The sequence below is a fragment of the Canis lupus genome, chromosome 15 (genome assembly GCF_003254725.2).
Source record: "Canis lupus dingo isolate Sandy chromosome 15, ASM325472v2, whole genome shotgun sequence".
Taxonomy (NCBI): domain Eukaryota; kingdom Metazoa; phylum Chordata; class Mammalia; order Carnivora; family Canidae; genus Canis; species Canis lupus.
In genome coordinates this window covers 27,664,533-27,688,957 of record NC_064257.1, presented here as the reverse complement: position 1 = coordinate 27,688,957, position 24,425 = coordinate 27,664,533, and the positions used below count along the sequence as shown (strand labels likewise).

Below are 24,425 nucleotides of genomic sequence, written 5' to 3'. Positions count from 1 at the left end.
CCTTCTCAGTAGATTTATGTAGGTTATGTAATTTCTTATTTCTTTTTGAACTTTCAAATTCTTCTGGTGATAGTTCTCTAATACATATGTTTATGCATCCTAAATCTATCTCCAGCATGTCTAAAGTAGGAATAGTGCCTCAGAATCTATAGACCGAATTGGGATCACAGAGAAGGAATGAGCATGTCCCTCCTGTTAGGCAATTTTTCCTCATATTGTATGTATGCTCCATATGCTACACCCTGCTGCCCACAGGCAAGAGAGATAAACTGTTTATACTCCTGAGGAAATTTTAAATGCTATTTCAAAGCATTTCTTCTGCATTCTGGCACCAAACTATCACAAAGTATGCAATTTTCAGTTCTATTTTTCCCACCAGAAAATCATCACTATTCTTGAATGGGCAATATGAACTCCATTCCCCTAAAATCACTAGAATTTTCAATCATTTCTCATTGTCTTCTGTGTAGCTGTTTTATGCTCCTCTTTGAAAAATACTCCAGTTTAACTTGAGCAGAGAAGTAGCAGCAAGGATAAATTAATCCCTGCTCACTCAACGAATGTACTTTAAGACAGGCAGAGGCCCAAGGACACAATGCCTCATCTTCCACCACCTTGCACTTGGGATGTAAATGCTTTCATTGTCTCATCTGGGAATCATCAGCTAAAACTGGCATTTGACATGTTAAGGGAACTTTCTCCCAATTCAAGAATATCTTAGGGTTTCTGGAGATCCTGCATTCTCAAATTGTAGGAATATTCTTAATGAAGTGCAAATTAGATCAATAACTCTTAATATTTTCAAGCCTCGAGCCCTGAAAAGAGCATTTACTTTGCAACTGGAAGACAGGAAGACACAATGTCTTGGGTCAAAACAATAATACTGTCTCATTCCAACAAGTTTTTTGGTTTTTGTGGACTTTTTGTTTTTGTTTTTTGCCCATTATAGGTACCCTTTAAATAACAATGAAATAGGTCATGTAGGAAAGGAAAGATTTATTATGTGGCATTCTAAGAGAGGCAAATATATAGGAGTTGTATTCACTGGTTACCAGGATCTGGGGGTAGGGCAAAAATAAATGCTACAAAGGATAATGAAAACATCTCTTTAGACAATGGAGATATTCTTTATTTTAATTGTGGTGGTGGTTATGCCACTGCATAGGTTTGCCAAAATTCACTGTATTATATACCCAAAAAGATTAATGTTATTTTAATAATCAAAAAAGAAAAGATTTTCAAAATATTCATTTATATCAATGGAGGGTTCTCACTATATGGAATTAAATTAAAGCCATATAATGAATGGATTATTCATATAGCCATATTATGAATTAGGCTAGCCTATGGATTAAAAATGTTCAACATGAAAGTCTTTTGCTGTACAGTGCAGTAGGAAGAATGTCATTGCCATTTTTAAAGGTGTTCAAATAGTGGTTGGTTACACTTTAGAAGTGGATGATCTAGGGCACCTGGGTGGCTCAGTCAATTGGGCATCTGCTTTCGGCTCAGGTCATGATCCCAGAGTCCTAGGCTGGAGCCCCTCATGGAGGTTTCTGCTCAGCAGGGAGTCTGCCTCTCCCTCTCCATCTGCCTTTCCCCAGCTCATGCTCTGTCTCACTTTCTCTCTCTCAAATAAAGAAAATCTTTTTTAAAAATGCAAGTGGAGGATCTAAACTCATGACAATAGCATTGAAAGAAAAGACTATAGTATATAATTGGAATGTTGGCAGTGGCTTAGGAAATGCATTTTTAGTAGAAAGATAATTCATAATATATCAAACTCAGTTAAAAAATATTGAATACTGGGATCCCTGGGTGGCGCAGCGGTTTGGCGCCTGCCTTTAGCCCAGGGCGCGATCCTGGAGACCCGGGATCGAATCCCACATCGGGCTCCCGGTGCATGGAGCCTGCTTCTCCCTCTGCCTGTGTCTCTGCCTCTCTCTCTCTCTCTCTCTGTGACTATCATAAATAAATAAATAAAAAAATTAAAAAAAAATATATTGAATACTGAAAATTGAAAAGATACATTGCTTCTATTTGCTTCAAAGAAAACAGCAATTTTTCTTTTAAAAAATTGCTTTTGTTATGAAGATTTCTTCCACATTCTATTCCTCACTTAGTCATAGTTTTGCTAACTCTAATGTTCATCATAGAAGTGATATTATTTATGATAGAAGTTATTGGGGGCAGGTGGGTGGCTCAGTTGATTAGGTTTCTGGTTCTTAATTTCAGCTCGGGTCATGATCTCAGAGTTGTGGGATTGAGTCCCCATCCTCCAGCGTGGAACCTGTTTAGGATTCTCTCCTTCCCTCTCCTTCTTCCTCTATCTCCCACTCAAAAACAAAACAAAACAAAACAAAAAAGTTCTTGATAGAGGTAGAATTGGTCAGATCAGTTGTTACATTTTCATTATATAGGTAATATACTTACAATTCATGAAGCATTCATTATCTGAAAGATTCCATGGAAAAATCATTTATAATATTACTTTATATAACCAATAATTGTACCTGTGATGTAGTTTGCACTAACTGACTGCTTATCTGTTGTATTTTGTGCAAGTGTTGCATTTCTTACCTTGAAATATTACCATAACTCTGTGTTTCCTCCAAACTTTATAGTGATATCAGTATCAATGTCAGAATTGGGGAGCTACTTCTGCTGAGGCACAGTAAGTTTTCAATTACTGTCAACATAAGCCTTAATCTAGACAAGTATAATCCTTAGGATGTAAAGAGTACAAAATCCAAAAAAGCAGTAGCAGAGAAACAGGTTGGATCAAAAGATCTGAAAGAAAATTAGAGACCAAGTACATAACAAGGTGGGATATTAAGAACAGAGTAGAACTCAGGGGCGTTGGCCAGGAAGAGAGGAATGCAGCTGAGTCAGATAAGGTATGCATTGTTGAGGCATATCCTGGCTAAAAACAAAAACGAAAACAAAAAAGGCTGGTAACAAAACTAGCAATGAAATGACAAGCTAGTCTTAATACTAACATGAGTAACTGGGTTTATTTTTTCTTTGATTTCATTTTTTTATATTTAAATTCAATTTGCCAACATATAGTATAACACCCAGTGCTCATCCCGCCAAGTGCCCTCCTTAGTGCCCATCACCCAGTCACCCCATCCCCCCATCCACCTCCCAGGTTTTTTTTTTGTTTTTTTTTAATTTTGAAGTAATCTGTATACCCAACATGGGACTTGAACCGACAACTGGGAGATCAAGAGTTGCATGTCTACCGACGGAGCCAGGCAAGCACCCCTAATTTACTGAATTTAAAACAAGAGTTTCATGTGTGTTTCTCTCTGGGCCTAAATCTAGTGACAGGCAGCCCTTGGCTTACCTAATCAATAGGGATGGGCAGGCTTTTCTGTTCTAGGGAGAGCAATATTGGAGGGAAATTTCTGCTAAAGTTGCTTAACTATAAACAAAAACAATAACGATGAAAATGTGATGAATAAACAAAATGTGGAAGGGCAAGAAATGGCAATTTAATCTTCTGAGAATAGTAGAAGCAAAGAGAAAAAGTCAACATTCTGTTCTTAATTAAATTCTCAGCATTACTGAACATCCATGCCCTCCACTAAGGAGTACAGAGATTACAAACACTCTATCCAGTCAATATGCTCTGTGCAAATTGTCAAGTTAATTTTCTTTCCATTAGTATATTTACTGTGCTTACATTTTATTTTCATAAATTCTAATCATTTTAAATATGAAATTCTTATTCAATAAGTATAAGCAAACTGCTTCTACATTATTAGTAACAACTAAATATATTTTTTAAATGACTGTTCCTAATAGGCTAGAATTCTTATTTAATATTAAGTTATAAATCTCAGTCCAGTGGAATAATCACAATATAATAGAATCTGTCCTTATAAGCATGAAAATGCAAGGCTAAGATTTAGATGTAAGTGTAAAGAAAGATGTAAATCTTTCTTTAGTAGAAAGAGACATATCCCAAATGTATTATATCCAATGTGCTCATATGATGTTTTTGCAAATCCCTTTGCAGTGTCTTAATTATTTTATGAATAGTACTTTTTTCTCAAAGAAATATTTTTTCCATATACATTATATTAAATGTTAGGGTGTAGAGGATGTAGTACAAAAAAACTTTTGTTTTTATGAATTCTAAATGCATAAGGAGTTTATACTCTACTACAATTTTTTTTTTAGATATTAGGGAAAATTTTATATTCATTAAGGACTTCTGTTCTAGTTTGCAGGTGTACTTGAAAGAATTCTGTGCATATTTAAAATAGTTCCTCTCTCAACGTGTTTTTTAATGTACATATCAAAATCGTTGTCTTGTTATTTTATTAAAGATCTTGTGCATCAATTTAGGTTAAAGAAAGTTAAAAGAAAAATCTATTCATGGGATACTTCTACACTGTTTTGAGGAATGTAAAGTGGGATAGCCATTATGGGAAACAGTACGGTGTTTCTTCAAAAAATTAAAAACATAACTACCATATATCCAGCAATCCTAATTTCTTGGTATATATTTAAAGGATACGCAATCAGATTCATTGACAGAATTGTTCACAATCGTCTTAGAAAGTGTCCATCAATGGACGAATGATAAATTACAGTGTATATGGAATATTTTATAAAAAGAACAAAACCCTGCCATTTATGACAACATGGATGAACCTGGAGGGCATAATTGCTAAGTGAAATTACACAAATATGCTTTCTGGGGTTCCTGGGTGGCTCAGTCAGTTAGACACCTGCCTTCGGCTCAGATGACAGCTAGCTAGCTCATGATCCTGGACTCCCAGGATGGAGCCTGGCGTCAGGCTCCCTGCTCAGCGGGGGTCTGCTTCTCTCTCTCCCTCTGCCCCCCACCTCTTTCTGTCACCCGCTTTCTCTCTCTCTCTCTCAGATAAATAAATAAAATCTTACTCATATGTGTAATCTAAAAAATTGAACTCAGAAACTGAAAGTAGAATGGTGATTACCAGAGGCTGTTAAGGTGGGAAAATGGAGAAATGTCAAAGGCACAAACTTTCAATTATAAGATGATTAAGTTATGGGGATCTAATGTACAGCAAAGTAACTACAGTTAATAATATTGTATTTTATACTTGAAATTTGCTAACAGAGTTGATCTTAGTGTTGCCACCATATATAAGCAAGGTGGCTATGTGAAGTGATGGATGTGTTAATTAGCCTAATGTGTGTATATCAAACCATCATATTGTGCACATTAAATATATACAATTTTTATTTGACAATTATACCTCAATAAAACATGGGAAAAAGGGAATATTGTGGGTTAGTCCCAGAAAATATTCCAGGGAAGTTAACCGCATTGTATCTATCATTACACTGAGTGTCATAGTTGCTTTTTCTAATTAGGCAGTACAATTATGTCTTGTGTTCTCCCTCCAACTTCTGCTGTGTTGAGAAGTCCTCAGTAGCTGCATTCCCTTTGCTGGAGCCTACACTTGACATAAATATGTCTTAGGAGAGCTGTAGGTCACTTGTATTATATAGTAAGCTGACATTGTTACACAAATTTAACCAACCACACTATACAGGATGAAGATGAGATGATGCAACAATGGTCAGATATTCTCAATCTGCTGCTATACCATTTACTATTATCTCTCAGTTTTGGGAAATATAAATTAGAATAGTGCCTGCCATGTAGTAAGTTCACAATAATATATATTCTTTAACATAAAGTAATAATAAACAGTCACTTTATATATTACATTTTCTTTCTTTACCATTTTAGTACATATTAAATAAGGAAAATGAAAACAGCAAAAATGTACTGTTTCACCCTAAAAATAATTATATAGGATATAATATATAATATTACCAATATTTTACGTAATCATAAAAATTCACAACACACAAGAAATTACCCTTACTTATAAAAAATAAGAATAGCTTTAAAAGGGCTTTAAAAGAGAAGACATTAAGAATATTATTAATCAAATAGACATTTTTTGTTATTATTTATGTTCTTTTTCAATGATTGGAATGTGCATTTTTCACTTTGTAGGAAATATTATTAGAGCTGAATGTCAGACATTTCTAAATATACAGAGATAAATAAGGTGAGAAACTCATAATGATAGAATGCAAAACAAAAAAAGCCCTCTTAATTACATTTCGGTAAGTATCATGCACAGGTACCATCTGAGCTACAAGAAGATTATACAAGAGAGTCTGGGAATGTTTCCAAGCCAAAACTAAGTTTGAACTGAATCTTGAATGTGATCATCAGCAAGCCAAGAAGACAGGTTGCAGAACAATGAAGTAGTGAAATAGAGGATGTTTCAGAGAGAATCGACATATCCTGTATGGAATATAGAAACAGCCCATTTTTATTTAGGCCCATATTTATTTAGGCCTATTAGGAATATGAATAAATTTGAAAATACAGTGAAAGATTAAGTTTGAGAAGGAAGCAAATGAGATCATGGGGAACATTTTACGTCACATTGAATCAGTAGTTCTCAAATTATAGTCCTAAGACCATCATCACCTGGAAAAATGCTAATCGGTCAAGGCCTCCTCAAAACTACTGAATCAGAAACTCTGAAATAGGGTCCTGAGAAACTTTTTTTTAGACAAAACCTTCAGATGATCCTGTGCACTAAAATATTGGTATATATTGGTATTTGGCATTAAAAAGCCATGGTCTTATAAAGCTGAGAGAAAAGCTTAAATGAATACTTTAAAATAATCCATTGGCAGATCCATTGGAAGGAAGGAAGAATGAAAGGGAGAAGATGGGTTCAATAATGTTTTTGGCAATTCAGAAGGGAATTGATGCTGTTTTGAAGTATAATAAGTGGTGATAAAAAGGATGGAGCCGATTTAAGAGAAATTTGAGGTGTAAAATTGAGATATGAACAACAGGATGAAGAAACATAAGAAAAGGGAATGGGGATTGCTTTATTTCTAGTTCTCTAGCTTTGTGAACTAAGTAAATCAGGTATATTACACATGCAGTTGCTATTAGCATATATTATCAATTTATATTTTCCTTTTTATTAATCTTTTTCAACAATTCTATCTAAATTCTTACATATTCTTTATGTGGTTTAAACCAAATATCTACAATACTGTAAGTATCTACAATAATAATAATAATTTAAATGACAACTGAGTTTCCTATTTATAGGAACATATACTGTATATGGCAAATTGTACTCATCATCTGATATACCTTGAAATGATTTTTGTGGAATATCGAAGTGATCATTTATATACTACTAATTCCAGTTACCAGGTAGCCAAATGTTAGGTATACTGATATGAGTTCTAAGCTTATTGCAGGAAATGTAATTAAGAGTGAGAACCAGAAAATATATATATATTTCCTTTATATTTTATTTCCAAAACAACAAATTTATTCTCACTTCTCAATCTTTTAAAATTAATAACATTTTAATGCTAAGATGTGACTTTATAAAGTTTATTTTAACATTACCTCATCAAAGAATGTTGAGGTTAGGGGCATCTAGCTGGCTCAGTCAAAAGAGTATGTGACTCTTGATCTCAGGGTCATTGAGTTTGAGGTCCATATTGGGTGTAGAGGTTATTTAAGTAAATAAACTTAAAAAAAAAAAAAGAATGTTTAGGTTATAGGAATTCCTAATACTTTCACTCTAAGTGGAGCCAGAAAAACTTGAGCCATGGAAATGGAAGAAAGTAACAAAGGGCAGAAACTTTAGGAAAATTTGTTTTTTGACAATGGAAAGAGGGACACAGGTCAATGTAATGCACATGTCAAGTATTATAAGAATGTCATAGGCATTTGCTCACTTAACCTTCCAGTGAACTCTAAATTAGGAGACAATATATATTACCAAAAATTTTCAAATAACAGAATTAAGTCTTAACTTACTCAATTTACAGAACTGATAACAGAAAAATAAGAGAATTTATATCCAGATATGACTGCTTCTGGATTCTTAACTATTCTTTACCACCTTGTAAAAAATAAGATGTAAAAGAAGTGAACAGGCAAGTACATGGACACAAAGGTAGATTTAGTGTAGTAAAACAAGGAAAACGGAAATATCCAAAATAACGATGAACTTATTGATCCTTGCTTAGCGTGTGTGTGTGTGCCCGCATATACACATGCGCTGTTGGGTGAGAATAACCAACTTTGAATTTAATAGTAAAAAATATAGGGATCCCTGGGTGGCGCAGTGGTTTGGCGCCTGCCTTTGGCCCAGGGCGCGATCCTGGAGACCCGGGATCGAGTCCCACGTCGGGCTCCCGGTGCATGGAGCCTGCTTCTCCCTCTGCCTGTATCTCTGCCCCTCTCTCTCTCTCTCTCTGTGACTATCATAAATAAATAAAATAAAATAAATAAAATAAATAGTAAAAAATATAAATCATGGCAATTGGAGTATCTATTAAATACTGGTATTTTCCTTTCTGCATATTTCTTTTTTAAGATTTTATTTATTTATTCAGGAAAGACTCACAGAGAGAGGCACAGACACAGGCAGAGAGAGAAGTAGACTCACTGAAGGGGGCCTGATCCAGAACTCAATCCCAGGACCCTGGGATCACACCCTGAGCCAAAGGCACCTGCTCTACTATTGAACCACCCAGGTGCCCCCCCCTTTCTGTATATGATTGAGACAACACTGTACTAGCTACACAATGAAAGCATTGTTTATTGGAGACAAATTATATCACAGTTCAAGCAAGCATAAATACAAAGGCAGAAAGAAGGAGAAATATCAATATAATATTATAGATCATAAAACAGTGCAACCTTCAAGTCATAAATAAGAAAAAGGCTAAAAATATCAATGAAGTTTTTTTTGCTATTTTTACTTTTCCTCAAGATGTCTATATTTGAGAAAAGTTTATCCTAGTGTATGTACCCACACACACACATTTATATAAAATTTAACTAAGTTATATTTTAACATTTCCCCATCAAATGACTAGTAAGATATTCTACTATTTAAAAATAATACCAGGGAAGATCAAACAAAATACTGGATTACTCCTGTGAGCAAAAATGTATTTTTGGAAATGCAAATAAATGTAATATATTCATAATCATATAAAATATTATAGCTTACTATGACCAATTTCTGCTGATCTACTGCATATTCTTTTTAAAAAGAAACAATAACATTTTAAATAAAAATAAAGTAGCTAATTGGAATATCCTTAAATAATTGTTAAGTTGTGGGTACCACTGCTTGAGGTATGATAATAATTACAAAACTCACATCAGCATTTCCAAAAATATACTCGCCTAGTATAGTAGATTGATGAGTGAGTCATATTGTTTCAGTAATCTTCAGAATATATAAATGTTCATATATAATAAATTTAGTTGCCCACTATGAAAGTTGCTGATACAGAGCTTAAGTGTTCGTAGTAATAAAAATCACTATTAAGTGAGGGGTAAGAGGGAGCTCTTCTAAGAAATATATGAATTCCTGTTTAGGTTATTCTCTCCCTTATACTAAGCAATTTACCACCATGATCACAATTTATCCCAGTCTGAAACAAAAGTCTCCCACAGAACATTAATGCTTGCATTAATGTAGATTTTGCTAGCTAACATTTTTCTCTGTGACAGTTTCATGTTCAAAATTGTATATGCATGGCCCTCTACACATATAATTTTACTGATTATATTTTAAAATGTAATGACTTCATAATTTTATACCTGGAAAAGTTATCAATGGTTCTAACAACTTTAATAAATTGGATCATTAATATTAATTATTTTGAAGATATGTTGAATACATCGAGTCAGAATACCTGGGTTTCGGACTTTGTTAATATCATTAGAGGTGATCTTACTTTTTGCTTTCTAACCACTAATCTAAGAAAAAATCAATTTGATTAGAAATCAATTTGATTAGAAATCAATTTCTAATCATTAAAAATATATATATGTATGTTCTATAGCATACATGGGGGTGGTCTTCTTGCTCTGAGTTGAAAATCCAAGGTGTGCCCTTAGCAAATGTAAAGAATGTACAAAAAAAAAAAAGAGCATACAAACAACTGAATAAATTGCATAAATCAAGAGACAAGTAGATGATAAATTACATGTTACATATGTTAGCTCTGCAAGTTCTAGCCTAGCACGGATTCTTTTTATCTAATTACATATTTATGAAAATCATTTATTATATTTGTATCCCCTATTAAAATATAAAAAAACAAGACTCTTAACTTTTAAAAATATTTTCATCCTCAGAGACTAATAATGGGCCTAAGACTCTAGTTACTCAATGTTTATTAAATAAAATGAAAAATATTTACATTTCATTGGGCAATTATATTGCATTAAACACTAAGTATTGTCAGTATGCTAATTTGAAAACATTATCAAATATTACACATGAAGAAATTGAGTTCAATGATATAAAATAATATCCCCAAGATCAAACAAGTGGTTGAGCCTGTATTCAACTGAAGTTCTCAAGTAAAATAACAATTATTAATACCATGATAGTAATAGTAGCTAAGACATAAAATACTAAGTGCCAGAACATTTTCTAATCCCTTATTCATATCAGCTGGTTTAATGCATATAAACACCTCTGAAATAGGTGGGATATTACTCTTATTTTACTAAAGGGGAAAATGTGGCACCAAGAGAGAGGGGTTATGATAAGTAACCTCTACATAGTTACACAGGTGGAGGGTTGAAGAGCTGAAATTATAAAGCCAGTCTGGTTCAATAGTTATTCATTTAGACACTAAGCATTATAGCTTCTCAGAATGGCCGTTCTGTTTATGAAGCAACTTGGTCCCTGTGTGAATCTACTTCTAAATAATTACTGGATGTAGAGTACATAAATATGTTCTGGAGGTGGGAAATGTTCTAGAAATGCAGATTCAGTCAGCAAATGTTAAAAAATTTCAACATGATAAGATTGGTGTATGCAAATAATAAAGATCATAATCCTAAGAAAAATCCTAAGAAAAATTTTTATGATGTAATTATTACTTGGCGATGTGCTTTTCAAACAGCACAGTTAAGTAAAATAAGGACTATCCTAGAAGAAAAAAAAATTCTTAGGTTCTAATCCCCAGCTACAAAAATCAATAGCCAATGAACAGTCATTTACTTTACCTGAATCTCAGATTCTTGATCTGTTCAATGAGGATTATAAACTCCTGATACGATTGCTGTAATGAGCTATTAGAATAATTATTGACTTAATGTTTGTGAAAAGGCTGTGTACAGCAAGTGCTATGCAAATTTTCAGTAATATCTTAATGATTTATTTACACTTAACTCCTATACAAGATAGTAAACTTCTTCAGAACAGTGTATATATATAATATGTCTTGGAAGGTCCCAGAATATCCAGCAAAATGTCTCATACTTAGATTTTCCCCTAGAGAACAGAATGACCGAATGTTCAAGCTCTGATATAGGTAAACATTCCTCTGAAATCATTCATTCATTACATTTTCCAGCTTGGGCAAATGATTTATATTCTTTGACTTAACATTACTCATCTAAAAATATATATAATAAGATCCGTGACTCCTTCATAAGGTTTTTAAATAAGACATTAAAACACTGTTTACAAACCAGTGATACGTAGTAAATGTGTAATAAATGTTACAGATGTGGAAATACATATTCATGAAAAGTTAACAATATATTAATGAGACCAAACAAGGAAATCTGCACTGTAACATAGGGGACCATTTCAAATAAGATTTTCTGAAGTGGTTTATGTTTAAATGGCATACCTTGGGGGTTAAAAGGCCATTTATTTTTATGAAACTTTAAACACACTGAGTTTGTAGTCTAGCTTCTCTTATGAGGATTCTCATAGGACCAATCATCCTGGTTTTCTCAGGACTGTTCCAGTTTCAGAAACTTCCTCAAGGTAGAAGCTATGGTAGAACTATCACTCCAAACCTAGGCAAAATATGACAATCAGCCACCAATGTTCAAAATAATCTAGTCACACAGGAATCCTCTAGCCAAGCACCTGATCCTATGTTTTCTGCTTCCTGTAACACATCAGAGAGTAAAAAGTTCCCCAACTCTTTTTCACATCTAAACCATGTGTTGGTTGTTGGAACAACTCAATTGTCATGGGACCCTTCTGGCCTGGTAAACAATTGCACATGGTTTTGCTGTCTCTATCTCCTGTGCTAGATTCTAAAATGAGAAATATACAACTCTTATTTCTCTTTTTAATATATTTTCATTCTGTAAACATTTCCATTTTTATTTCTCTATCCTTTGGTGTTTTTGAGAGTGAAATACACTCTAATCTCCCCCCACTTGCAGGTAAGAGTAGATTGGAAAAGGTTGATCTATTGCTTATGTGTATTTTATCTCAACTTCCCTGAATGTTTCATGCCTCTCTGCTTCATTTATTTACCGATTCATTGAGCATCTGCTGTCTGCCTGGCTTTTTATTAGGTGTAGGTATAGAGATGAGCTAATAAAGGAAACTTATCAATGAGGATAACATAGGTTAACAAAAAAAGTTAGAATAAATTTTTAGAGTTCAGTCTGGCTGAGCAGGGAAAGAATAAGAAATGTTTCACATGGAGTGAAGCTTGAGCTTGAGTTGAAAATGAATAACTTTTCTTTGATTAGAAGAAGTTTGGGGAATAGAAATTATCGTCCTAGTCAGAGAGAACCATATGGAGGTTATAAAACATTTTGGTGTTTTCAGAGAAGTGCAAGTGGTTCAGAACCAGTAGAGAATAGAATAAAAGGAAAGGTAAGACTTATAAAAAAAATTAGGCTAGAAATTAGGCAGGGCAATACTATGAAGACCCAATACATGGTGAATATTACTTTTTTTCCTCTGTCTTTCTTTTACTGTGCCTATCTGTTTACCCATTTGTGGTCTTCAGAAGTTTTAACAAATTGAGTGAAAATAACAGAAGAAAGTGATGCATTTCCTTTCCCTTTTCTATCATTACTAAAAATCAGTGAGTATGGGAGTAAAAAATAATAAAACCGCTGGCAACTATATTTGCCTTTTGACTAATGTATGTCTTAGTACATTTACAATGTTATTTCCATCATAAAATTCATTTAAAAACAAAATAAAACCAAATAAAAGTGCTGCCAAAGAGGCTTGATGCTGCTTAGATTATATAAGATTTACTCAATATAGAATGACAGCATAGAGAAGGAAGCCATAGTAACATAGGGCCAGAGCAGTAGCAAAAAAAAAGAAGAAAAAAAGAAAGAAAGAAAGAAAGAAAGAAAGAAAGAAAGAAAGAAAGAAAGAAAGAAAGGAAAGAAAGAAAGAAAGAAAGAAAGAAAGAAAGAAAGAAAGAAAGAAAGAAAGAAAGAAAGAAAGAAAGAAAGAAAGAAAGAAAGAAAGAAAGAAAGGAAGGGAAGGGAAGGGAAGGGAAGGGAAGGAAGGGAAAAGATTTACATAAAGAAGACATTACATCAGACACTGCATTTCCGGTTGTCTCTACCTATCACCACCACACATGATTTCATTCTCTTGTGATCCAAGCAGCAGGAACAGAGGAAAGCACATAATCATAGCACAGCTACTGAAATTCAGGAAATTAACACTTTAACAACACTGTTATCTAATCAACAGGTTTTGTTAATGTCTTCAATTGTCTAAGTAATGTTCTTTATTGAAAAAGAAAATCTAGAATCATGCATTGGCTTCATTTGTCATATTTTAATCCTTCAATCTGGTATACCTTCTGAGCCTGTCTTTTTTTTCTTTTCTCTTATTTTCCTTCTTTTGAGTATTTCTTGATGCTGACATTTTTTAGATGCTGAAGGTTTTAGAGTTATTTAAAAATATTCATCGATTTGGGGTTGTGTGACATTACTTCATGAGTTTTAGTTTAATATCCTTTTGGCAAAAATACTTCATACTTTATAACGATGTTATATGTTAGATAGGAAGGTACATATTGTGAATTTGTTTAATTACTGTTGATAATGCTCAAGAAAGAACTTAATAAATCCTGATAATAATTTAACATGATAAAGCCGTGGCCAGGAAGTTTAAGTTTCCAGTTAATCAGGCAAAATTTGGACTAATTTGTGCTGTGATATATATACATGTGGAAAAAAGAGATTACTTACAGGGGTTTATACTTAAACAAAATACATTTATTTACTGAAAGAGAGAAAGAGAGAGCAGGGGGAGGGACAGAGAGAGGAGAGAAAAAATCTCAAGCAAGGTCCATGCTCAGAGTGGAGCCACATATGGGGCTTGATCTCAAGACTCTGAGATCATGACCTGAGCTGAAATCTAGGGTCTGATCCTTAACCAACTGAGCTACACAGGTGCCCCAAACAAAATACACTTAAAACCATGAAAGAGTCCTAGAATAATGTTGAATATTTCTTGAATAACTTCCAAATTTATTAACACAAGTGACATTTCATAAAATAACCAATAAGTTTTGATATTTAAATCCAATTACAGTGTTATCATGAATGGCCATACTAGTTCTGACAGCTGCTTATGCAGGTTTAAGTTTTTATTTAAATTCCAGTTAGTACAATGTTAGTTTCAGATGTATAATATAGTGACTAATTCAACACTTCCATACAACACCCAGTGCTCATCAAAGCAAGTGCACTCCTTGATCCCCACCACCTATTTTACCCATTCTCTCACTGTCCCTCCCCTCTGGTAACCACCAGTTTGTTCTCTATAGTTGAGTCTTGTTTCTTGGTTTACCTCCCTTTCTCTTATTTTTTTCTCTTTGCTTGTCTGTTTTGTTTCTTAAATTCTACATATGAGTGAAATCATGTTATTTATCTTTTTCTGACTGACTTATTTCGCTTAGCATAACACTCTCTAGCTCCACCCATGTTGTTGCAAATGGCAAGATTCATTCTTTTTTTCTTTTTCTTTTGGCTGAGTAATATTCCATTGTATGCATATATGCCACCTCTTTATCCATTCATCAGTTGATGGACACTTGGGCTGTTTCCATAATTTGGCTATTATAGATAATGCTGCTATAAACATTTGGGTACATATATTCCTTAGAATCAGTATTTTTGTATTCTTTGGGTAAATAGCTGAGTAGTGTCATTGTTGGGCTTAGGGTAGTTCTATTTTTTACCTTTTGAAGAACCTCCATACTGTTTTCCACAGTGGATGTACCCATTTGCACTCCCACCAACAGTGCAAGAGGGTTCCCCTTTTCCACATGCTTGCCATCACTTATTATTTCTTGTCTTTTTGATACTAGCCATTCTGACAGTTGTAAGATGGTATCTCAATGTCGTTTTGATTTGTATTTCCCTGATGATGAGTGATGTTGAACATCTTTTCATGTGTCTGTTAGCTATCTGTATGTCTTTTTTGGGAAAATGTCTATTCATGTCTTCTGCCCATTTCTGAATTGGATTATTTGTTTTCTGGGTATTGATTTTTACAAGTTCTTTATATATTGTGGATACTAACCCTTTATCAGATGTGTCATTTGCATTTAACATAGCACACTGAGGGCAGACAATATACCTTATTCACTGTTTGATCAAGGGCTAACTCATAGTTATTTCTAAATAAATATTTTAGTAGACTTTATTTATACCTTAAAAAGATATCCTTGAGTTCTAAATGTTTATTAATTCAGAGTAATCTTTTTCCAGTTTTGATTAATAAGGTTTGTGTTGACTAGTTCAGTAAATGATTATTAACAGCTTCTCAAAATCCTTGTGATAAACATTGTGAATTAAAAAATATGATCCCTTACCTTAAAAATGTACATTATTGTATTATACTGGTTATCATATTTTATAATTTCAATTTTAATATTACCTATGGGAAATGCATTTTTCCGAAGTTACTGTGAAGTTATTTTTAAATATATGGGCTTTGGTGTTAAAATAAAAAAATAAAAAAAGTCTGGATTCAGTTTACAGAATTATGTCTTTCTAGAAATGTCACTTTGTAAATTTAGTAAGCAGTTTCTTCATAAGCAGGATTATTGTGAGAACTAATGTAAAGGAGATAATGTATCAAACTGTAAGTCATATAATTTTAATTCAAAATAGGCAAATGAAGTTATATCAATTATTTAATAATTGTATGCCTTTGCCAAAGATGAGTTTAATATTTCAAGATACCTGTTTTTTTTATATTTAGGATTCTGAATTAATTTGAGAATGTGTTATCTTTTCTTAATTATGCTTTTTTTAAATGAATTATTTTGATTTATTTATTATTTTAAGTAATTTTTCTTATGTATTACATAAAATATTGCTGCTGTACTACAGAAGGATAGAAAGGTAAAAGGTTACTTAGATTTCCTAATATTGTTATACTATATTTATTAAGGTGCTACTGGTTAAGGCTACTTAATACTCTAATTTTATTTCAAGTGGAGTTGTTTTTTTTTTCCTTCAAAAGTAAAATTAATCCTTGAAAATGCTATATCATGTTTGGAATCAGTAATAGTTTGGGATTTAAGTTGTATTTTATTACTTTAATAATTTTGTAAATGGTTTGTAGCCTGTCAAAAGATATACTTATCCTCGGCTCAGCACCTAATCCATTATAGTTGACTGTAATTCTATGTCTATGTGCCCTTGCTTCTCAACCTCCAATACATTTAGATAACTTTGGCTGAGGTACAAAGGTAATAAGAATAAAGAAGTTGCAGACAGCAATGCAGTATACAGTTTCTTTAAGCATATTATTTTTCCCAGCATGCACACTGCACATGTAAATTTAAGTGTATAATTTAGATACTACAGACGTTTAAGCTTAGTAATTTTTGACATATAAATAATCTATAAGGACTTAGTGTAGTTGTTTTAAACCTGACATTGAGGAAGCTAGAATCACCTCTACTATGGCCAATATCAAACACTTTGAAAAACTGATGAAACAGCTATCTATTTTATTAGTTAAATAGATATGATTTATTTATCATTACATTTTGTAATTATAGTATTTTGGGTGTCAAAATGAGTTTAGAAAATGGAATATTTTTTTAAAAGCATTAAATTTTCTTGATTTGTATCGTAGTTTTAATTTAATTTGAATCAAAATCTCATAGGGAATTTCATAGCACTTCAAAATATAATCCCAAAATGCTAACAGTGGTTCAAATAATGGACTAAGCTTAAGAAAATGAAGTATTTTAAGAAGGATAAATTACAAAGAGTTTCCCCACCACATACTTAAAAACAGTCTGTAGCTTTAAACAGTTTACTTTGTGAACCAATGTACATTGAAATAAATATATGTATCTTAACGAATGAGCCCATCATCCATGTAATTATTCTGCCTAAAAACCTAGTTGTTGCAATTAAAATCTCCTTTTGTCTCACTTCCAATAGCTAGTCTGGCTAAATTTTAGCCTAAATATCCCTTGTCTGCCCTTTTACCTCTCTCTCTCAAATTATCATCGTTCCAAATTCAGTATCATTTTTTACTTGGATAAATTATTCATTTTAGTCACTACACGTTTCAGATGTCGCATATACTAGCCTAAGTGAATTGTTTTAAGTTCAGTGTCAATCTTTTATTAACATTCTTCAGTGACTTACCAACCACCATTGCTCTTCTCAAGCCAATGCAATGCCACTTAAACATTCTGAACAGTCCGCTTAGTCCAGCCCCTGTTTTTTCTCCAGCTAGGTGGCTTACTTGTCTTCCTTCCTCTTTGCTACACTAGCATGCCTACAAATCCCCGAATTTACCCTGTGCCCTGGTACATCAGGACCATCGCACATGTTCTTTCTTTTGCCTATGATGCTTTCTCCCCAATCCTATACGTCCCCTCCTATGAATAATTTCTTAGAACTCAGTTCAAAGTCAGCAAAACCATTCTGTAAAACATCCTACACTTTTCTATTGAAATGGACAAGTTTTAGTTATAAATATAGTGTGCGGTTATTTGAGTAGTGTCTGTCTCTTCCATTAAGATTTAAGTCACATTTTATGTCTGCTTTTGCCCAACATTTCATTCTCATTATCCAACAGAGTGCCTGACAGAGAGTAAGGGCTCACTGATTTAATATATGATGAAACAGGAATGTTGGTTTTCCAAAGTATTTTATTTTCAGTTTCAAAAGCATTGAATATTATTTAATTTATGCCACTCTGTTGCCCACTTAACTTCATCAGAATCATCAAGTTAACACAGAGCCTAGAGGACATAGGTCTCTTAAAACAGACACAAGTCTCTTAAAACACACCTAGCCTTTAAAACTTACTTCATGCTTTCTCTATGGACCATTTGCCTTTGCCAAGTTGATTTACTCTTTATCTCCCAAAGATGTATCCCATATTCTTCTGTTTCAGCATGTCTGTGCTTCAGGACCCTTCAGCTCTACAAAGACTTACCTAAGGGGAATGTTCATTGTCTTCTAATGCGTGTGTTTATATATAAGATATATAACTTCATAATATATATTTATATTACATACATAATTATACATATATGATTGAGAATTTTTGTATACTGCCATGCATACTTTCATATTTCATGTATGTATATGTCTTACAACTAGATTTCATTTTTTTTAAAAGATTTTATGATTTACTCATGAGAGACACAGAGAGGCAGAGACATAGGCAGAGGGAGAAGCAGGCCCCTGCAGGGAGCCCGATGTGGGATTCAATCACAGGAACCCAGGATCACGACCTGAGCAAAAGGCAGACTCTTAAACACTGAGCCACCCAGGTGCCCTACAACTAGATTTTAAATTATCATATATATGAACAAGAGTTGTGTTTTATATGAAATCATATTGTTAATAAGGATTTGCAAAACCTTATTGATTAATTGATGGATGCATTAAAAATTTAATTTTTAATTTAAATTTAAAATTTAGAAATTAGAAATTGAACTAAAGAATTATGAAAAATAGACTTAGTGCAAATGTACGTTCAATGATTTTATATGATGTCCTAGTCTATGTAATTCAAAAACATTTCATAATAACAAGTTAAGATTTCAAGAAGTTTTAATTTTCCTGATTAGCAATCACGAAGCATTCTTATACAGAGGGTGATCTGATTAAAACAGTGATTTTTCAGGAGTGATCTAGCAATAACAAACTTACCCAGTAATTCAACAAATAAATATGTTATGTTCCAGTTAAAGGATCGATGCTGAAGATGTGAAGGTTTGTGAGATGAGTCTGGGTCTTGTTCTTTATGAATTTTCAGAATTAAAGATGGTTAACATTAATTTTTAGTCTAGAATGGCATGGGGAAAGTCTGCAGAAATTCTGGTAAGAGTTGGTAATTATTGCACAGACAGAATTATACTTGAAGATGTTGACTATGAGCTAGAGATGAAAGAGTACTACAAAGTGGCGCAGAGTACTACAAAGCCCCGGTGGCGCGGCGGTTTGGTGCCGCCTGCAGCCGAGGGTGTGATCCTGGAGAGCCGGGATCAAGTCCCACGTCAGGCTCCTTGCATGGAGCCTGCTTCTCCCTCTGCCTGTGGCTCTGCCTCTGTGTGTGTGTGTGTGTGTGTGTGTATGTCTCTCATGAATAAATAAAATCTTTAAAAAAAAAAAAAAAGTACTGCAAAGAGAGATTGGCAAGATTTAAACACTGATTGCAGAGATTTTATTCACAAAGTGCTCCACACAGTATCTGAATCAAATTTGCCTGAGATTCTTAATGAAATGCAGGTTTCTAGGGTCTATCTCAGCTTTACTGAATCAAAATCTCTCTGAGTGGATGGCAGACATCAAGCCATTTAAGACAGATGTAAAATATTTAACCTGAGGATTAAAAACATAGTATTTAAAGACAAGATAGCAAGTTTGGTTTCTCTGTTTGTAGGAAATCTGACTAGAACATCCCACAAATTATTGGAGATATAAAGCAGACAATTTTTGAGAGGTGGAAAATCCATTTAAACAAACAGCTTATTTAGCCTCTATGTAATTTGAATTTATTTTTAACAAATAATTACTTTCCCAGTTCATAACATTTATCTCATAGATTGAATCTCTATATATAATCATTTGAATTAGCATCTTATGTTAAAGTCCTTATAATTCTCAATTATAGTTTTGTGAATGATTTTAATGACTTTCATTATTTAATATTCTTTAGTGACCCCGTTTACTTATTGCATTCATTATTTTCATGAAATTTTCTAAATTTTATTTTTCATATTTTATGTACTTGTTTACAGTTCTCTTACTTAAGCGGGCATAAAGGATTGCAGACCTTCCACATCTGGTTCTATGTTGTTGAATCTTTTAAAATAAAATATTTGTACTAAGAGATAAAGTTAGTTATATTTTTTCATTTTATTTGTCATTGCGCACATTTAGTTTTAAATACTTTTAACAATTACATTTCAATATTTTAGTCCTAGTTTAAAGTAGAAAAAATTGGGCATTAAGTTACTTTATTTTTCTAATCTAGAACTGTTTCAAAAATCAATTAGACTTCTCAAACAGGTAAAAGTGGTCAAAATTCTAATTTTATCCTGTTATGAATTTTATATATTTAGGGTTCTACCAAGATTTGAAACATTAGGTGTCATGATGTGTAACACATAGACACTAAATGAATACATTAACGTATATGTATGATGGAGCCATCAATGTGCTCTGGAAATGCACAGTTGGATATCATTATGATCCCTCCCCTCAAGCAGTTGTGGTTTACCAGAAAGAGGTATATGTAGGTCAAAGATCTAGTGTCTGCCATAAATGTATCATTGTCAATGAAGTTGGCATTATATTTTAAACATTCAATTGGGCAATATAATCTGTTCATTATCGATTTAATCACCTTTCATTATTGCTGTCCCATCATTTTTTCTAATTGCTCAGTATTTTTTATCACTGAATTATCAAAGTTACATAAGTGAATTTATCATTTTCCTAAGCTCCTCAAATCTATTTTTACTTACCTGCATAACAAAAATATGCATATTAAAAAGTGTGGTGAATAAGAAAGCAATAATGACATTTATTTAATTTGCACTACATAATATATTCTTTATGCATTGCCTTTAATCTCATTGTGAATTAAATATTTTCATTTGAAGAAGTAATACTTGAAAAATTATCATATTTAAATTTTATGTGGATATAATTGATTAAAATTTTAGATTCTGGATTAACCAGTGGTCATTATGCACACTCTTATACAACGGAAAGTCAAAAGTTAAAAATAGAGACATTTGATCATCTGCTTAGTTCATGAATACAATTTCAGCTAAAAATTTACATTTTAATTGTTAAAAATCTTACCGTATTAGTAAGCTTCTCTTTTATATTTGCCTATACTAAAATGGCTCATACTGTGATAGTATTTGCATGTCCTACATGATCTATACTTACCAATTTTAAAGTAATTCCTTTGGGTAAGGTAATATGGGTTAAGAGGTAGCTACACAGTATACTGAGCCTAAATTACAGCAATCACACACACCAGGAGGGGGATGGGAATAAAGAGAGGGAGACTAAATTGCCTATTAGCTCTATAAAAAAAATTAAGCTATTTTCATCTGGAGAATTATCTTGCTCTTGTGGGAAAAAAAAAAACCATAGAATTTTGAGTCAGACTGACCAGAACTGCATTTACTTTCTAACATTTTCTGGTTGTGAAACTCTGGGAGAGCTACTCAAGCTTTCTGATCCATAATTTACTTAATAGAAAAATGGAAATATGAAAACCTCAGAGAGATTTTCTGAGCATATAATAAAATTGATACATATTTTCCCCTGCACTTTAGAATCAGAGCCATTCATACGTATTTTTCTTTATTATTTCTTTACACAGGCTCACCCATTTCATAGCTCTCTTCTACATGCCAATGGCTCCCAGATATATATCGTTAACTGTTACATTTATTATATTATAATTTTCTAAAACACAAATTCAATAATCTCATATAAATATAAAATAAATACATAGCAAAGATCCTGTTTAATTCATTAATTAATGACAGGATCTTAAAACTGGCCCAAAAAGCATGTGCCAAAATAGCTATAGTTATGTGTTTAAATATGTATACATGCATGTATGTATAATATACAATTTAATAAGGAAATGTTAGAATAAGATTTCTGTGTTAGAGCTCAAACTGGTTAATGTCTTATAGGTCAAGAAACTATAACCTTTCTTTTCTATTCTACAAGATAGAAATGATATTCATATATACTCAACAATAACAACAACAAATCTACAAGTTAGCCTCTACCCCTTCAATACAGTGGAAAAATGGCCTAGTTCATAGGAAATCTTATGAAAGAACACAAAGTTATCTCTTTTTTCTGTTTCCAAGTTTGGGATAATTTATATGTAAATGTCTATATACATGTAGACGTAATTTTATATAATAACAATATATAACTATAATACAATATAATAAAATATATGTAACAGGTTTTTTTACTAAGTTGACATTTCCAGTTGGTTGTCTGCTAGTGTCATCATAGTAATCCTATCTGAAACATACACATACATTCAATCACTTCTTTCCTTTTTTTATTTCAGGAAATAATGCCATCATCTCTCCATCTCTTCAAGCCTCAACTCTAAACATTGTCAATCCTTTGATACTCCTTTTCCGTTATATGCACATACCGCCACCATCATGTCTTGCTTTCAGTACTTAAACTGTATTATAAATGTATCTACTTTGCTTGAATTTCCATTAGTACTTCTATTCCACAGCCTCTCACCTGTATCACCGCTGTGGCTGATTAACAGGTTACCATTACTTCCAACCTCAACTCCTTACAATCCATTTTCCACCTGTATGCCGCTAAACCATCCAATGGCTACCCGTTACTCTTTATACAAAATTATTACTCCTGTCTAGAAAGTTCTGTGATCTGGCTCTGGATTAACTTGCCAAATTCACCTCATACCATTCCCTGCTATGCACTCACTGTCTTCAGCCACACTGATCTTCCTGTTTCCTGAATTCTCCAAACTCTTATCCATTTTGACAATAGTTTATTATCCCTGTTCCCATAATGCTCATCCCAGGGTCATCTTTTATTTGGATCTATGCTTAAATATAACCGCTTATGAGAGACTTCCTTGATCACTGAATTTACTCTATGTTTTAAAATTTTATTTCTTTATTTGAGAAAGAGAAAGCACAAGAGGAATGAGAGACAGAGAAAGAAACAGACTCCCCAGTTAGCACAGAGAGTGACTTGGGCCATCCCAGGACCCCAAGGTCACAACTGGAGCCTAAGTCAGATACCTAATCTACTGAGCCATCCAGGCACCCTAATCACTGAATTTAAATTAGCACTTCCCCATTACTCTGTATCATGCCATCCCACTTTATTTTCTTCAGAACATAACACAACACATATTCTTATTAGTTGGTCTTGTTTCCACTGGAATATTAGATCCATGAGAATAATTATTTATTCCTCTGATTCAACACGGTGTCCTCAGTATCCAGGAAAGGTCCAGACACATGGTAAGCACTTAACACATTATTTGTAAGAAATAAATAAATAAAAATGAATGAGTGACACAGATGAAGTGCTAGATAAGCTAAGCTCTGAACAAAAGTGAATTTCTTAGAGAAAATATTTGGATCTACTAAACACTAAATTCACATTTATTTTTCCTAGTTTTAGCTATGGCTAAATTGTAATTAAATTCAAATATGTTGTCAGAACCAAAAGATCATTTTTCAGTTACTATTTGTGATAATGCAGTTTGGAATTTACTCAAGAAATAGTCTATGTCAAATAAGTACTCCTTATGGTAGTAAGTATAATATTTTGTATAAATGTGAATTCTAATAACTTACCTTTTTCTTTTCAAAATGCTTTGATAGTGGTTTTTCTTTTTTTTTTTAAGTTTTTATTTATTTATTCATGAGAGACACAGAGAGAAAGAGAGGCAGACACAGGCAGAGGAAGAAGCAGGCTCCCCTAAGTGAGCCTGATGTGGGACTCGATTCTGAGACCCTGGGATCATGCCCTGAACCAAAGGCAGAGGCTCAACTCTTGAACCGCCCAAGTGCCCCAATAGTGGTTTTTCTACATCCTTAAAATGTTTTTGTTTACACCATCAGAACCTGTTCTTTACTATAAAGTTTGTGCCTAGAAAAAGGAAGGACGCTCACAATAACAGAGGATCGATAGTGTTTTGACTTTTAAGCAACAATTTTAGGGATACCTACCCTTCTGACTTATAACCGAACACGTGAAATGGAATCTAAACTGAGGCTGCTTCAGAGGATTCAACTATGTCTGTTTTGTACTTTTTTAGGACTATACTTCCATGATTTATCTCATAGACGATTTACTAAATATTTTATTTTGTTATATTTGTCTAGTGTGTACTGGTATACTAATTTAATGATAGATGGGTTATTTTGTTTTGTTTTCCCTAGTGGTCTGAACATTGGTGAATTCAAGAAATTCCCTCTAGGAGTAGGAGAACTAAAGGTCATTTACTTGTTGGATTTACAGCTGTTTGTACTGAGAGAGAGCAATTCAT

At 33.1% G+C, this 24,425-nt stretch overlaps 1 protein-coding gene across 11 annotated transcripts in view; it reads left to right on the top strand.

The window, feature by feature from the left end:
* The window catches only part of MGAT4C (MGAT4 family member C), a 717,101-nt gene that overhangs the window by 544,601 nt on the left and 148,075 nt on the right, over positions 1 to 24,425 (top strand). For 2 of the 11 annotated variants that reach the window (XM_025438735.3, XM_025438732.3), the window contains exon 2: positions 2,625 to 2,674. The exons of the other annotated variants lie outside the window; for them this stretch is intronic. The gene's annotated coding sequence lies outside the window, so the exon portion shown is untranslated. The remainder of the gene's footprint in view (positions 1 to 2,624; positions 2,675 to 24,425) is intronic. 11 annotated transcript variants of the gene reach the window in all.